Source organism: Jaculus jaculus, chromosome 12 (genome assembly GCF_020740685.1).
Source record: "Jaculus jaculus isolate mJacJac1 chromosome 12, mJacJac1.mat.Y.cur, whole genome shotgun sequence".
In the NCBI taxonomy this organism is placed as follows: Eukaryota; Metazoa; Chordata; class Mammalia; order Rodentia; family Dipodidae; genus Jaculus; species Jaculus jaculus.
In genome coordinates this window covers 31195117-31207659 of record NC_059113.1, presented here as the reverse complement: position 1 = coordinate 31207659, position 12543 = coordinate 31195117, and the positions used below count along the sequence as shown (strand labels likewise).

General features: G+C 56.4%; 1 protein-coding gene across 4 annotated transcripts in view; it reads left to right on the top strand.

Annotated features, from left to right (window-relative positions):
* Rai1 (retinoic acid induced 1) overlaps positions 1 to 12543 on the top strand; it is a 114802-nt gene that overhangs the window by 87540 nt on the left and 14719 nt on the right. The gene's annotated exons all lie outside the window — the stretch shown is intronic.

The window sequence follows — 12543 nt, the reverse complement described above, 5'->3', positions numbered from 1 at the left end:
AGAGTGAGATTTATATTCCATGTACAGATGAATAAATGAGACCCATGGATTTCAGCCTCAAGACAATAGCAGCAGCACCACCTTAATGGGGGCCCTGGCAGTGTTGGGAGCAGGTGGGTTGGCCCTGTGACGTCTTTCGCTAGCCCCTCTCCACATCAGCCCTTTTGTCTCCTGCTGTCTCAGGGCCCCCATAGGATGTAGTTTGGAACAGCCTCTTGACTCTGGAGCCATTTCCATGACTGCAAAAGAGGTGACATCAACACCCCCACCCAGCTTAGAGAAGAACTTAGTGTGTAAGTAAAACCTCTGGAGGCACCTGTCTGGCAGGGCAGCAGTAACACTGGGTCCAACAGGGAGGTAGGAAGGACGGTTCATATCTAAGGGAAGTTCAGTGTGTAGCTCCTTGGGGAACGCCCTCCTCCCACACTGTTCCGGTTGAGGACCTCCTCCTCTTCTGCCCTCCTCCTCTTCTGCCTCCTAGACCTGCCAGGTCTCCAGGGCCTTCCCAGCTGGAGTCTTGGTCTAAGCAAGTAGAGAACCTCCTTCTTCCTTAGGTGCTCCAGCCCACTGGACTTTTTTTTTTTAATATATATTTTTATTTTTTGGTGTTTCAAGGTAGGGTCTCACTCTGGTCCAGGCTGACCTGGGATTAACTATGTAGTCTCGGGGTGGCCTCGAACTCACGGCGATCCGATCCTCCTACCTCTGTCTCCCCAGTGCTGGGATTAAAGGCGTGTGCCACCATGCCCGGCTTTTTAAAATATTTTATTTTTATTTATTTGAGAGAGGGAAAGAGGGAGAGAGAATAAGCGTGCCAGGGCCTCCAGCCACTGCAAACGAACCCCAGATGCATGCGCCACCTTGTGCGTCTGGATTACATGGGTCCTGGGGAATCGAACCGAGGGCCTTTGGCTTTGCAGGCAAGCACCTTAACAGCTAAGCCATCTCTCCAGCCCTACTGCACTTGCTCTCAGCTCACCCCCACACCTCAAAGCCGTTTTCCTGTAGCCCAGCTAAGTCTCAGAGAACTCCGTCTCCTGGGCCCCACCAGGCTGCGTTCTTTCCTGCCGCTAAACCCGTCTAACTTGGGCAGCTGGAATGCCCTCCTCCTCGGTACACCACTTCCTCCACTTTCCCTCTCCGCTGCCTCTGCTAACCCCTCCTCCTCCTGCCGCTGAAGGAGGGAGCCCCCCCCCCCCCAAAGTCTCTGACCTGGCGATTGGGCTTGAAGGAGTCTGGATGCAAAACGCCAGTCAAATCCCCAAAGCGCCGCGGGTGTCCTGGCTCAGCTGCCTCTGCTGCCCACCACCTCCTCTAAGGGGAAGGACCGACTGGGGTTTGGGTGGATGGCCTTTTGCAGAGAAGGGTAACCGCAGCCGAGGCAAACTTCCTGCGGCCTCATCCTGAGGGAGGAAGGGGGTCTGAGCGTGGGCCCGAAGTTCCTAGGCCTTGGAGGGCCCTGGCGCAAGGCGAGGGGCCGGAGGGTGTACTCCGCCTTTGTGCGCTCCCCGGGGTGCCCCTGGCCCGGATAAGGTCTGCCTTGAAGTTGCCCGCGTGGCCAGCCCCGCTGCCGTTCAAATGGCTTGTTTGTGGAGTGGTTTAGGGAGGGGACTGGCGATGGGGGAAAGGCAGCGCCCCACTTGGCGGCGATGGCCGCAGCCCGAGGGTCCGCGCGTTGGGGAGCTCGGGCATCTCCAGGACTGGAGGGTGGGCGTTGGGAGTATAGACTGTTTGGCACCCGGGCCGGCCGGCTGCCCACCCTACCCTTACCCCACCCCACCCCTCCCCAGCTGGTGGGGGAGGGGAGAGAGAGGAGAGAGCGAGTGGGAGACGCTCGCACACAGCCACTCCGCGCAGTGTGGGAGGGAGGCGAGGGGACGAGAGCGCCGGCTCCCCGCCCCCATCCCACCCGGTTCCGATATTTTCGCTGAAAGGCACGCGGCTCCTAATCGGTCCTTTCCAGACTGAGATGTAAGCCGCGCTATGCCCGCGCGGGGGCGGGGGTCGCGGGCCGGCGGAGTCCGGAGCTGCTGCCGCCGCCGCCGCCGCTGCTGCTGCTGCTGCTGCCGCCGCCGCTGCTGAGCGAGGTGAGGAGCCCGCGTCCTCGGCTGGTGGAGCGAGCGAGCTGGCGGGCGGACGGGCGCGCACACCCGAGAGGCAGATATAGAAAGGGGGGCAGGTTAAAAATAACCCTCTCCGGCTGGGAAGCTCACGCGCGCTCTCTCGCCTCGTTCGGTGCCAGAGGACTCCAGGGGAGGTGGCGTTGGGGAGGGCAGCGCGGGATTCCCCCTCCTCCGCCGCCCGGCGGGGTGCCCGCCTGCGCGCCGCGGCTGCACGTGTGTTAAGGGCCGCGCGTCCCGGCCGCCCGGCGCCCCCTCCCCAGGACCTGGAGCATCTGGCAGCGGCCCCCGCCCTCAGTCTAGCGCGACTGAAGGGAAGCGCTCCATTATTCATTATTTATGAGCGTTAATAGGTTTGAGGCGCGGGGACCGGAGGGGGGGGGTGGCGGTGTTTGGAGGCGAGGGCGCCGTGGGGACCCCGGCATTAAGGGAAAGGATGGGGGGGCTACGGCACCGGCTGGGGGTTGGTGGGGAGGGGGGAAGCAAGGTCTCCACCTTGGGCCGCGCGCCGGGAGTGGCTCTCGGCTGGCGGTCTAAACCCCACCTCCGCAGGCTCGGGGCGGCGCGAGAGCCTCGCGGGCCTTTGATTTCGCCCCACGGATACTATCTTCCGCATATGCGCGCTTCTGGAAGCGCGGCGAGGGGGCTGCAAGGCCCCACGCCCCGCCCTGCGCACCGCTCGCCGCCGCCGCCGCGTCCCCGACGCAGTCTTGGCCTCATTTATCATCATCTTTGGTCAAGTGGAGTGTGCAAGGAACAGCTGCTTCACTCGGCTGACTTCCGAGGGCAGCTACACCAGGAATCAGGGAAATGAATGATGGAGGCGGGGGGGGGGGGGGCGCCAGCCCCCTCCCTCCCAAGGTCCCCCGTGCAGGCGGGAGGGAAGCGGGGAGCATCCAGGCTGCCTCCGCCTCGTGGCGCGAGCAGCGCCCTCTTCCTCTTCTTCCTGCGCCTCCGATTTCTGCGGATCGAGGACTGGGGCGCCCTTCGAGAGTGGAAGGCGGGCGGGCGGGCTGCTGGTGGAGCCCGAGGTCGCCGTGACCTTGCTGGGGTCAGCGGGTTGGGCTGCGGAGGAGGCGGCGCGGCGTCTTTGGTGGCGCTTTCCGGATTGGCGGAGAGGCCAGGAAACCAGGAGGGGTGGAGGGACACCAATAGAAGGTGAAATTTTACCTGCCCCTGAGGGAGTCCTGCGGATTTTCTCCCGGCGGCGGCCGGCGCTCTGTCTTTGTCTTACGCGGCCGAAAACATCTGTTCCAAGTGGCGGCGAGGCCCATAAACCCTACCTTGCCACGCAGAACTCCCCAACCCCGCCTGGGCCCCAGCCAGCCCCCTGCCGCAGCCCTGCCCTGGAATGGGGCGCCCGGAGCCCTCCTCCTCTCCTCCCCTCCCACTGGAAGGGGTGCGGTGGCGTCGATTGGGGGAGGGGGCTGCTTGCAGAAAGGGTTAATGGCCTAGTCGCAGACCCTAATTGTCAGAGCCGGGGTCCGCTTCGTTCCAATTACCCTAAGTAGAGACTGAATGCGCAATTAACGAAGTCGGCTTGCCAACTGGAAAGCCGTCCCCGCTTTCACGTTGAGTGGAATACTCCAGCAACTGACTTAGACGAAGCAATTGCCTCCGCTCTCCCCTTTCTCTCCCTCTCTCTCTCTCTCTCTCTCTCTCTCTCTCTCTCTCTCTCCTCCAGCCCCCTCCCTCTTTTTCTCTCTCCTTAATAATAAAATTATACCAAGCAGTTTGCGGTGTGGCAGGCGGCCAGAAAAGCGTTTCTTTAAACGCTGCCGTCTCACAATTAGGCAGCAAGAGGATTTGACACGCCGTGGCGGCCTGACAGGCGGCTTCCTCCCCTTGGGGCTGGAGTGGGAGGGGACGCCAGTGCTGGGCTCCCCCAGGTGGAACCGGGGCTGGTGGGGGGGGGGCCCTGGGCTGCGCCTCCCGGGCTGTCAGGATGCTGTAGCTATCAGGCGTGGAAGCAGGGCAGCTGGGGTGATTCTGCCCAGGCTGGGGAGGCGACAAATTCTCCTGCCCCTGCGGGGAAAACGGGGCTTTCTGTTTGACAGGCGCTTGGGCACAGAGCTGCACAGGAAGTTGGGTCGGCTGGACAAGTCACCGATCGGCTCCGGGCCGCAATTAATCTCTGTGGGGCTGGGGGTGTGAGAAAGAATGCAGTGTACCGAAAGTGGCTTCTAAAGGCTGGCTGCTCTGCCATGCTGGTCTTTTTTCTTTAAGGGGGATAGACAGTGCTGTGTCTGGAATGAGCCACAACCGCCTCCCCCACCCCCCAATTCCCCCCCACCCCCCGCCTGGAGGACAGACCAGGAAGCCCCACAGGCACACAGAAGAGCCACCCATGCAGGCAGTTGGGGACTGGGCATGATTGTCAGAGACCAGTGCCCTGAAGATGGCACGCTGAGCGCGTCTGCCAAGCCACCCGAAGTGGCGGAAACCCAGAGATCTGAGCAGAGGTGGAAGGTCCCCCCGTGTGTGGCCCTGCTGGAAGGTTTGCTGCTTCCTTGCCCCTTTCCCTCCCAGCCCTCTGGTTGTCCGTCATCCAGCAACACCATAACTGTTGTCTGTGTGTCTGCAAGGGGGCTGCTCCTTTCCCTTCCATCCTCGACTTTCAAGGCCCAACTCGACTTCTGCTCAGTGGAAATGGGCTCCGGGGTTGTGGGGAGATGGCTCAGAGGGCAAAAGCACATGCCACAAGCCTGAAAGCCAGAGAGGTGTCACCCCAGGATCCACTCAAACAGCTGGACAGGGATGGCCACGCATCTGTAACTCCCGTCCTGTGAGGAGCGGTGACCAGAGTGTCACTGGGGCTCCTGATAGCCACAGCTATCTCAAGGAAATACAGAAATGCTTGCATGAGTGGTAGAGGAGGAACACTCCCTGTAATCCTGTCCTGGTGCACACATACACCACACACACACACACACACACACACCATACTACACATGCCCAAAAACAAAGACAGAAAGAAATGGGCTCCAGGAGCCAGGCGCTGAAGGGGCCTTCCATACTGCAGGTATCCAGATTCCTCCTCCTGAAACGTCTCCATGGGCCTCATTCCCTGAGACCATGATGAAAATTACATAATGTGCCTAACACAGAGCCAGACATGCCCCTCCGTCCTACCTCGTCCTCCATCTGAGCAGTATTTGCTAGAGTCACCTCTGGGGCCAAGGCTTGAGAGCCAATGCAGCAAGCCCCTGCCTTCAGCACGCTATGTTCTAGAGAGGGAAGCAGCTCATTGTGCCATTAATTATGTAATTCATGTTGCCAGGAATCTGGCAGTGACCCCAAGAGGTTGGGGCAGAGCTTCACCTGTGGTGTGGAATGTTACCCAGGCCGCCTCTCTCTCTATTACACATGTCCCCAGCCTTACCCCTCAGCTCCTTTCCCTTCTTCCTACACCCAAGGGTGTTCACTTGCTACTCCTGTGCTTTCTTAGTACACACTACTCCCAAGGCCACTTCTGGGGCTAGAGAACGCTCTAGGTACTCGCCCCTCCGTTGAGTGCTTGCTGTGTACCCAAGCCCCAACAAGAGCTTTCCTTTGTCCAGGCAAGGGCTAACGAAGCTCTATGGGCATCGGCTACATGGGTATTTGACACCTGGAGTTTGTAGTCAAGTCCAAGCCCACAGACAGGTTCCCTTGAACTCTGCACTGCTTAAACAACAAAAATAATACCCTTTTCTTTCTTTGGTTTTTTTTCAAGATAAGAGCTGCTCTAGCCCAGGCTGACCTAGCATTCACTATGTAGTCTCAGAGTAGCCTTAAACTCATGGTGATCCTCCTACCTCTGCCTCCTGAGTGCTGAGTGCTGGGATTAAAGGCGTGTGCCACCATGCCCTGCTCCATTAATAACATTTTGGAAAAGGAAAATATGTCTTACAGCTGAGTTTCTTGGAGAGAGAACCCCAGCCTTTGGTGTGCTGTGTGGCAGGGATATCTGCTGGCTGGGTGGAGGCTTGCTTCTACTTCATTTGGGACCAGGATGTGAAGTCTGTCTCCACCCTCACCTGTCACTTTGCCCTGGTGGGCCGGGAAGTGGACTCCTTGCTCAGCCTCAGGGACAGGTTCTATGTAAAATGAAGCAGAGTTGTGGCCCCAGTCCCTGCCCAAATTTGCTCTGTGCTGCCACCCTGTCACTTGCTCTGGATATTTCCACAGGGTTAATGTGACATTTGGAACATGATTCATTCAATAAATATTTATTGTTCTGGGCAATGGAGACATGGCTGTGAACAAAATAGGCAAAAATCCCTGCTCTCATGTAACTTTGGTTCCAGAGGAGACCAATAATAAGCAAGTTAAGGCTGACTGCAAGAAGGTAAGTGCTTGGGGAAGAAGTAGAAGCAAGCATCAGGGGCGCCCATTTCAAATGCAGCAGTGACCAGAACAAAGGCTTGGAGCTGGGCAAGAGCTCTGGAGGTAACGGAATGGCTTTCCTAGCCGAGAGGACAGTTGGTACAGAGGCCCTGAGGCTCAAGAAGATAAAAGGCTTGCCCAGGGTCAGTAGCCAGTTGGCATTCAGACAGCCTGCTGCTGGCTTGGCACTTATACCTTCTCTTCCCTAAGAAAGTCCTAGTCCTGGACACCCAGGACGAGGCGGTTGGGCTCCCCATTTTGCCTTCCCTCAAAGCCAATGGCTGCTGTGGAGCTGCCTTGACCAGTGTCAGAATTCTGTAAAGACTGGAGCTCCTGGGGCTTGGGGTATGGACCAGAACCAAGCAGCCTTGGGGACTCCCCCAGTGCATCCACCCCCCCAACCCCACCGTTCCCCAGAGCTTGCTGGTCCTAAGATTCTGACTACGGTTTGCATCAGTCTGACCAGGCTGGAGAAAACAGGCTGGCTCGAGCTGGACACGAAAGGAGAGACCCTGTCTTCTCGGCAGTTGGCTCCTCTCCACTTTAGTTCTCCTCATTTGGACAGACGCAGAGGTGGTGACAGTTTTTGTTGTTGTTGTTCAGTAATGAATAAAATGATCTAAAAGGTGGTTATGCAGAAGAAGCTGATAAGTACAGCATCTACAGCAGGTGATCTGGCCATGAACAGCCACCCAAGGAAAGCAATCCTCATACAGGCATGGGGCCTGCCTGAGTCCCAGGAAGGCACGCTCCACAGGCAGAGAGGTGCTCTGTGTAGAGAGCACAGCTGCAGAAGTCAGGGGTTCTAGCTCAGCGGGGGCTACACAGGCTGTGTCCAGGAAGGGGCTGTGGGGGTGCAGTGGACACGGTATCTTGGTGGCCGAGACTCTGTACCAGTGGCTTACTGGGTCTCAGCTGCCAGAGGCAGCTGTATCCCTAGGGAAAACAGCATTGATGAGTTGAAAGGAGGGTTACTCAAACATCCTCCAAAATCCCTAATTCTCTACCTCAACTAAGGCAGCTGGCTGAGGTCTGACATCTGGAGAGGAGGCTGGGGCCATCTTCTTTGTTGTTTTTGAGACAGAGTCTCATCATGTGGCCAAGGCTGGCCTTGAATTTGAGATCTGATCCTCCTGCCTCAACCTCCCAGATGCTGGAACCTTGGGCTTGTACCTCTGGGCACTACTAACTTTGTTTTTCCTTTTTCAGTGCCAGGGACCAAACTCAGGCTCTAGTGCATGCTATTCAAGTACTTTATCCCTGAGCTGCATCCCAGCCTGCCTTCTACTTCTTATCCCACTACCTGCCTCTGGCTACTTGGTAACCCAGTCCCTGAGGGCCTTGTATTGTTCACTACGCATGTGGGGACCATAGGCATGGCGCATGAAAAGCATTGCCAGCGTGGGCACAGTCTGGAGGGGCCATGCTTTGGGGCAAGGCTGCTTGCCCCAGAATGCTCCCCATTCTGCCCTAAGCAGGCCTGTTAGTCCCAGCTCAGAGGCCTGTGGGGTCTGACTGGTCTTGTGGGTTCCATGGAGACTCACCCCTATGTCCCAGGCAAGCCAGACCCCAAGGATGAACAGAGACCACCCCAGGTCTCATTTGTTATCCATCACCCACAATAGATGGGGAGGCCCCTTCCTACTCCTCTGCCTACTCCTCCTTAGCCTCCAGAGGCCTGGTAAATTCTCCCTTCTTTTTTAAGAGTCTCAGACCTTGCGTAGGTTGAGCTCCTCAATTTTCCCTACAGCTACAAATGAGGAAACCAGGTCATAAAACAACCTGGGATAGGTAGGTAGGAGGGGCCAGTGAAGAGGACATGCACCTTCCCTGCCCACATTCTACCCTCCCTACTGGTCCCCCTGTCGGCCACAGCAGCTCTGAGCCACTCTGTACCCATCTCACTGATGGAGCCAACCCTCTCCAGAGAGGCTCTGGGCCCAGTGACCCCTTGCTAGGACCTCCCAGGGGACACACTAGCTGTGAAGACAGAAGATGGTGAACGACCATCACTGTCCATGGGCAGGCCTCCCTAAGCTGGGTCTGCCTGCTGGAAGATGGTAGGAATAAAAGAGGGATGGGAAGAAGTCTGGGGAGATGACTCAGTATTTATAGCTCCTTGACTGGTGTTTGAAGCCCCAGAACGCACACCAAGCTGGAAGCCGGAGTGTCTGTGATCCCAAGGCACCCACAGCAATGAGAAGTGGCTTCAGAAGAATCCTGGAGCTTTTGTGGGGCCAGCACGTCTGGCCTTCCCAGAGATAAAACAAATGAAATACCTTGTCTCAAACAAGGTGGAAGGAGAAAACCCAAAGCCCAAGATTGTCCTCTGACCACACATGTGCTGTGGCACATGTTTACCCATATGTACATACATAATTTTTAAAAAATGGGGCCCAGGCATGGTGGTGCACGCCATTAATCCCAGCACTGGGGAGACAAAGGTAGGATCAGTGTGAGTTTGAGGCCACCCTAAGACGACATAGTGAATTTCAGGTCAGCCTGGGCTAGAGTGAGGCCCTACCTTGAAAAACCTTTAAAAAAAAAGCGGGGGGCTGCAGAGACTTCTCGGTGCTTAAGGCACTTGCCTGCAAGGCCTAATGACCTGGGTTCTGTTCTCCAGTACCCATATAAAGCCAGATGCACAAAGTGGAGTTCTTTTGCAGTGGCTAGAGGCATACCCATTCTCACGCACACACTCTCTCTCTCCCTCCCTCTCTCCCCCCCTTTCTTTCTCTCTATCAAGTAAATGCATTTTATATATATACGAGGCCTGGGTCAGGCATGGTGGCACATGCCTTTAATCCCAGTACTCAGAAGGCAGAGGTAGGAGGATTGCCTTGAGTTCAAGGCCACCCTGAGACTCCATAGTGAATTCCAGGTCAGCCTGGACTAGAATAAGACTTTACCTGGCAACACCACAAAAAAAAAAAAAAAAAAAAATGGGAGCTGGGGTGCAGCACAGTAGTAGCACTTGCCTAGCATGCTGGAGGCCCTGTGTGTGTCTCCAGAGCCTCAAAAACCAACGAAGAGCCTGACTTGTTCAGAGCCTGGCAGGTTGTAAAGGGGGGACAGACACAGGTACCTGTGTATACATGCCCCTGGCCTGGCCTGAGCCAAGACACCCCATTCCAGGGTGGCAATTACTGGTGTGAGGTACCAAGCACAGATTTCTTGCTCTTCTGAAAACCACCTTTTGTTGTAAACAGGACATGACATTCAAAGCATGTAAGGCAGCCTGGCAAAGGAGGTGTTCTGTGGCCAAGGCTCCTTCTGGAGTCTTTGGGGGAACGACTGTACCCCAGGCTCACCATGAGGTGTCAGCTTTCCGTACCCTTCCACACGTTGCTCCACGGTTATTGATGGCTTGAGGTCCAGGGCTTTCTGCTGTGACAGGGAAAGTCCCAGGACACATGCAAGCCCTGTAGTCTGAAGGCTTGAGGTCCTGGACCTGCCACACTGCCCTGTCCAGTGGCTGGAAAGACCTGCTCCCAGGCCTGATTACATGGATGGAGTGCTCATGTGCCTGAGGCTGAGGGGGTTGCTCAGGACTCCCACCCACTGTTGCCAGGTCCTGCCAGTGCTGCCAAGAGGAGGCCTTGGCAAATTCCCAGGAGAAGGGGTAAGTGGAGAGAAGGGGAAGAGCTGGGGCAGGGTTCCCAGGAGGGACCTTCCCCTGCCCTATCCACCCCTTCTTCTCCAGCCAGAGCCACCATCTACTCCCCTACCCATGTCTTCCCTCCCTTCAAAGGTCGCCATCACTTGTGCCCCCTTATGTCCTAATGCTATCCCCCCAGCTCCTGCTATCTACCTCTCTTTCCCCTTTGCATCCTTTCCTGGTGCTCTTGAAAAATAATCATAATCATAATAATTAATAACAACAGAGCCCACAGCAGGCCCGAGGCAGCTCTTAAAGAGGCAGTACCCATTTTCTCCTAGTCGAGCCAATAGGACCTCTGTAGCTCAGAGCCACATGGTGGAGGATGCCACCATGCCTGAGCCTTTGTTCCTGTGTCCCTCTCTTCTCCAGGTTGGAGGGTGGCGTTGGGGGCACATGTTTTTGCCTGCATCCTCCATTCAGGCACTGGGCCTCTGGGATTTTAATTGAACTGTCTTTTCTTAGAGATAGATGCTTCTTACATCCAGCTGCCTGTGTGCATTAGGAAACCTGCCTGTAATCCAGCATGGTGAAATTAAAAGACACAGCAGCTGGACTGATCAAACAGGGAGAGGGTGTGGACAGGGAGGGGACATTGCTAATGCCCCCCCTCCCTTTTTAAGTAATGTTTGTGGCAATGCATTTTGGGGAATGTGGAGGGTAAAAAAACCCTACAGCTGTAGAAATGTTAATGATGTCCACAGGACACTCAGCAGGAAATGAGAGTGATCTGGGACTAATAAAAGCCGAAATGTAATTTGTGCAGATATACGAGGGAGGCAGGCAGAGGCAGTCTTCAGAGCAGTCCGGGTTTGCACATTCTAGGCTCATAAACACATACCCAAAGAGGGCAGGGAGCACACACCATGTGTTGTGGCCCAAGAAACTGACAGTAGGCTCTGAGCAAGGGGGTGACCTCCACCTGTGCCCCGGCATGCTCTTGGCAGGGATGGAACACGCAGCGTCCGCTTGGCTGGCAACATCCTCCAGCTCCTCTGGGTCGGCATGGCCTGGGATGTTGCATCCAAGCTGTGAGCCCCAGAGTGAAGTAGGTCAAAGGAGCAGGCAAGTGATGAGCTTGGGAGCAGAAGGCTTTGACCAGCTGGTCAGGAGAAAAGGTTGTTTCGGCGCAGCCAGGTCCACCTTGGCTGATTCCAGGGCAAGGGTGCTTGGGACCAACCTTCTAGGGACAGGTAGACTAGACCTTGCCTTTTAATTCTGAACTGCCCAGCTGCCCTGGGCATGCCTTGCTCCACTACAGGGAAGCTCTGCTCTGCCCCATTCTCTGGGTCAACCCCAAGATAATGAAGGCACCTTTGTGGGGGTCCAGATTAAGGAAGGGTGGCCAGAACTCCCCGCCCAGGCAGCCGCCTCCGCTTCTGCACACCAGTCCAAGTCTTTACCTTTTTCCCCACTCCCCTCTCTCCCTGTCTCTTCCCCTCTCTCTCACACTTTGGTTTCTTTCTGTGAGATGCCTTTCCTTTCCCACTTCTGCTTCTTTCTCACATCTCAGACAACCCTGGATCATCATGGCCCGAGGCAGGCCACACTTCCATCTTTCTGTGTTTTTGAACAAGAACTGGAAAGTCCCTGATCCTTCCTGGAGGCCTGGGCCTGAGGGGTGGCTGGGTAAACCGTGAGCCTTCTGGGATTTAGAGTCAGTGGTCAGCCCTCTTCACAGCTCATCTAAAGTGTGGGGCATTCCCCCTTCTCCTCCAAGCCAGCCAATCAGCTGGAGGAACCAGTTCACGCCAGCAGGCACTAGCTATCTGTCCTGAAAGACCCCATTCCTCCCCAGTCACCTCCCTACCCAGGATCTGCTCTGAAGTGGTTCAGGCCCTGCCTGGATCCTGTCCCCCTAATTTGAGCTGGAAAGATTGGGAAGGATCCTGCAGAAAGGGATCCAGGGGGCCAGAGGACTGCATGTCCGTCCCCCATCAGTATGGGTTCTCACACTCTGGGCTGTGTAATCTGTTTGTGTGGCTGTGGAATCAAAAACGGAGGCATTCCTGGGAGTCAGAGGACGCTTTATGGGGCAGTCGGCTTAGCAGCCCCCAGTCAACATCTGCCAGCAGGGCCAGAGTCCAGGTTGGCACCACAAGGGAGGTGTGTGCATACACGTGTGAATGATACGCCCTGTGTACATGTGTGGGCTCGTGTGTGTGCAGTCGCAGCAGGCCTGGCAAGTGGCCGCTCCCAGGCAGTGGAGGGAGGACCCTCGTGGGTCCCCAGCATAGCTGGGTCATGTCTGAGCACAGCCACACAGGGACCAAGATTACAGGTTCCATCAAGGGGGCCCCAGGGGACAGAATCGGAATTGCTCTGCTCGATGACTTTGAGCCGTCTGCAGAGCTGGGTGTGGTGGCATGATCAGAGAGGAGGGGCTGCTCCAGTGAC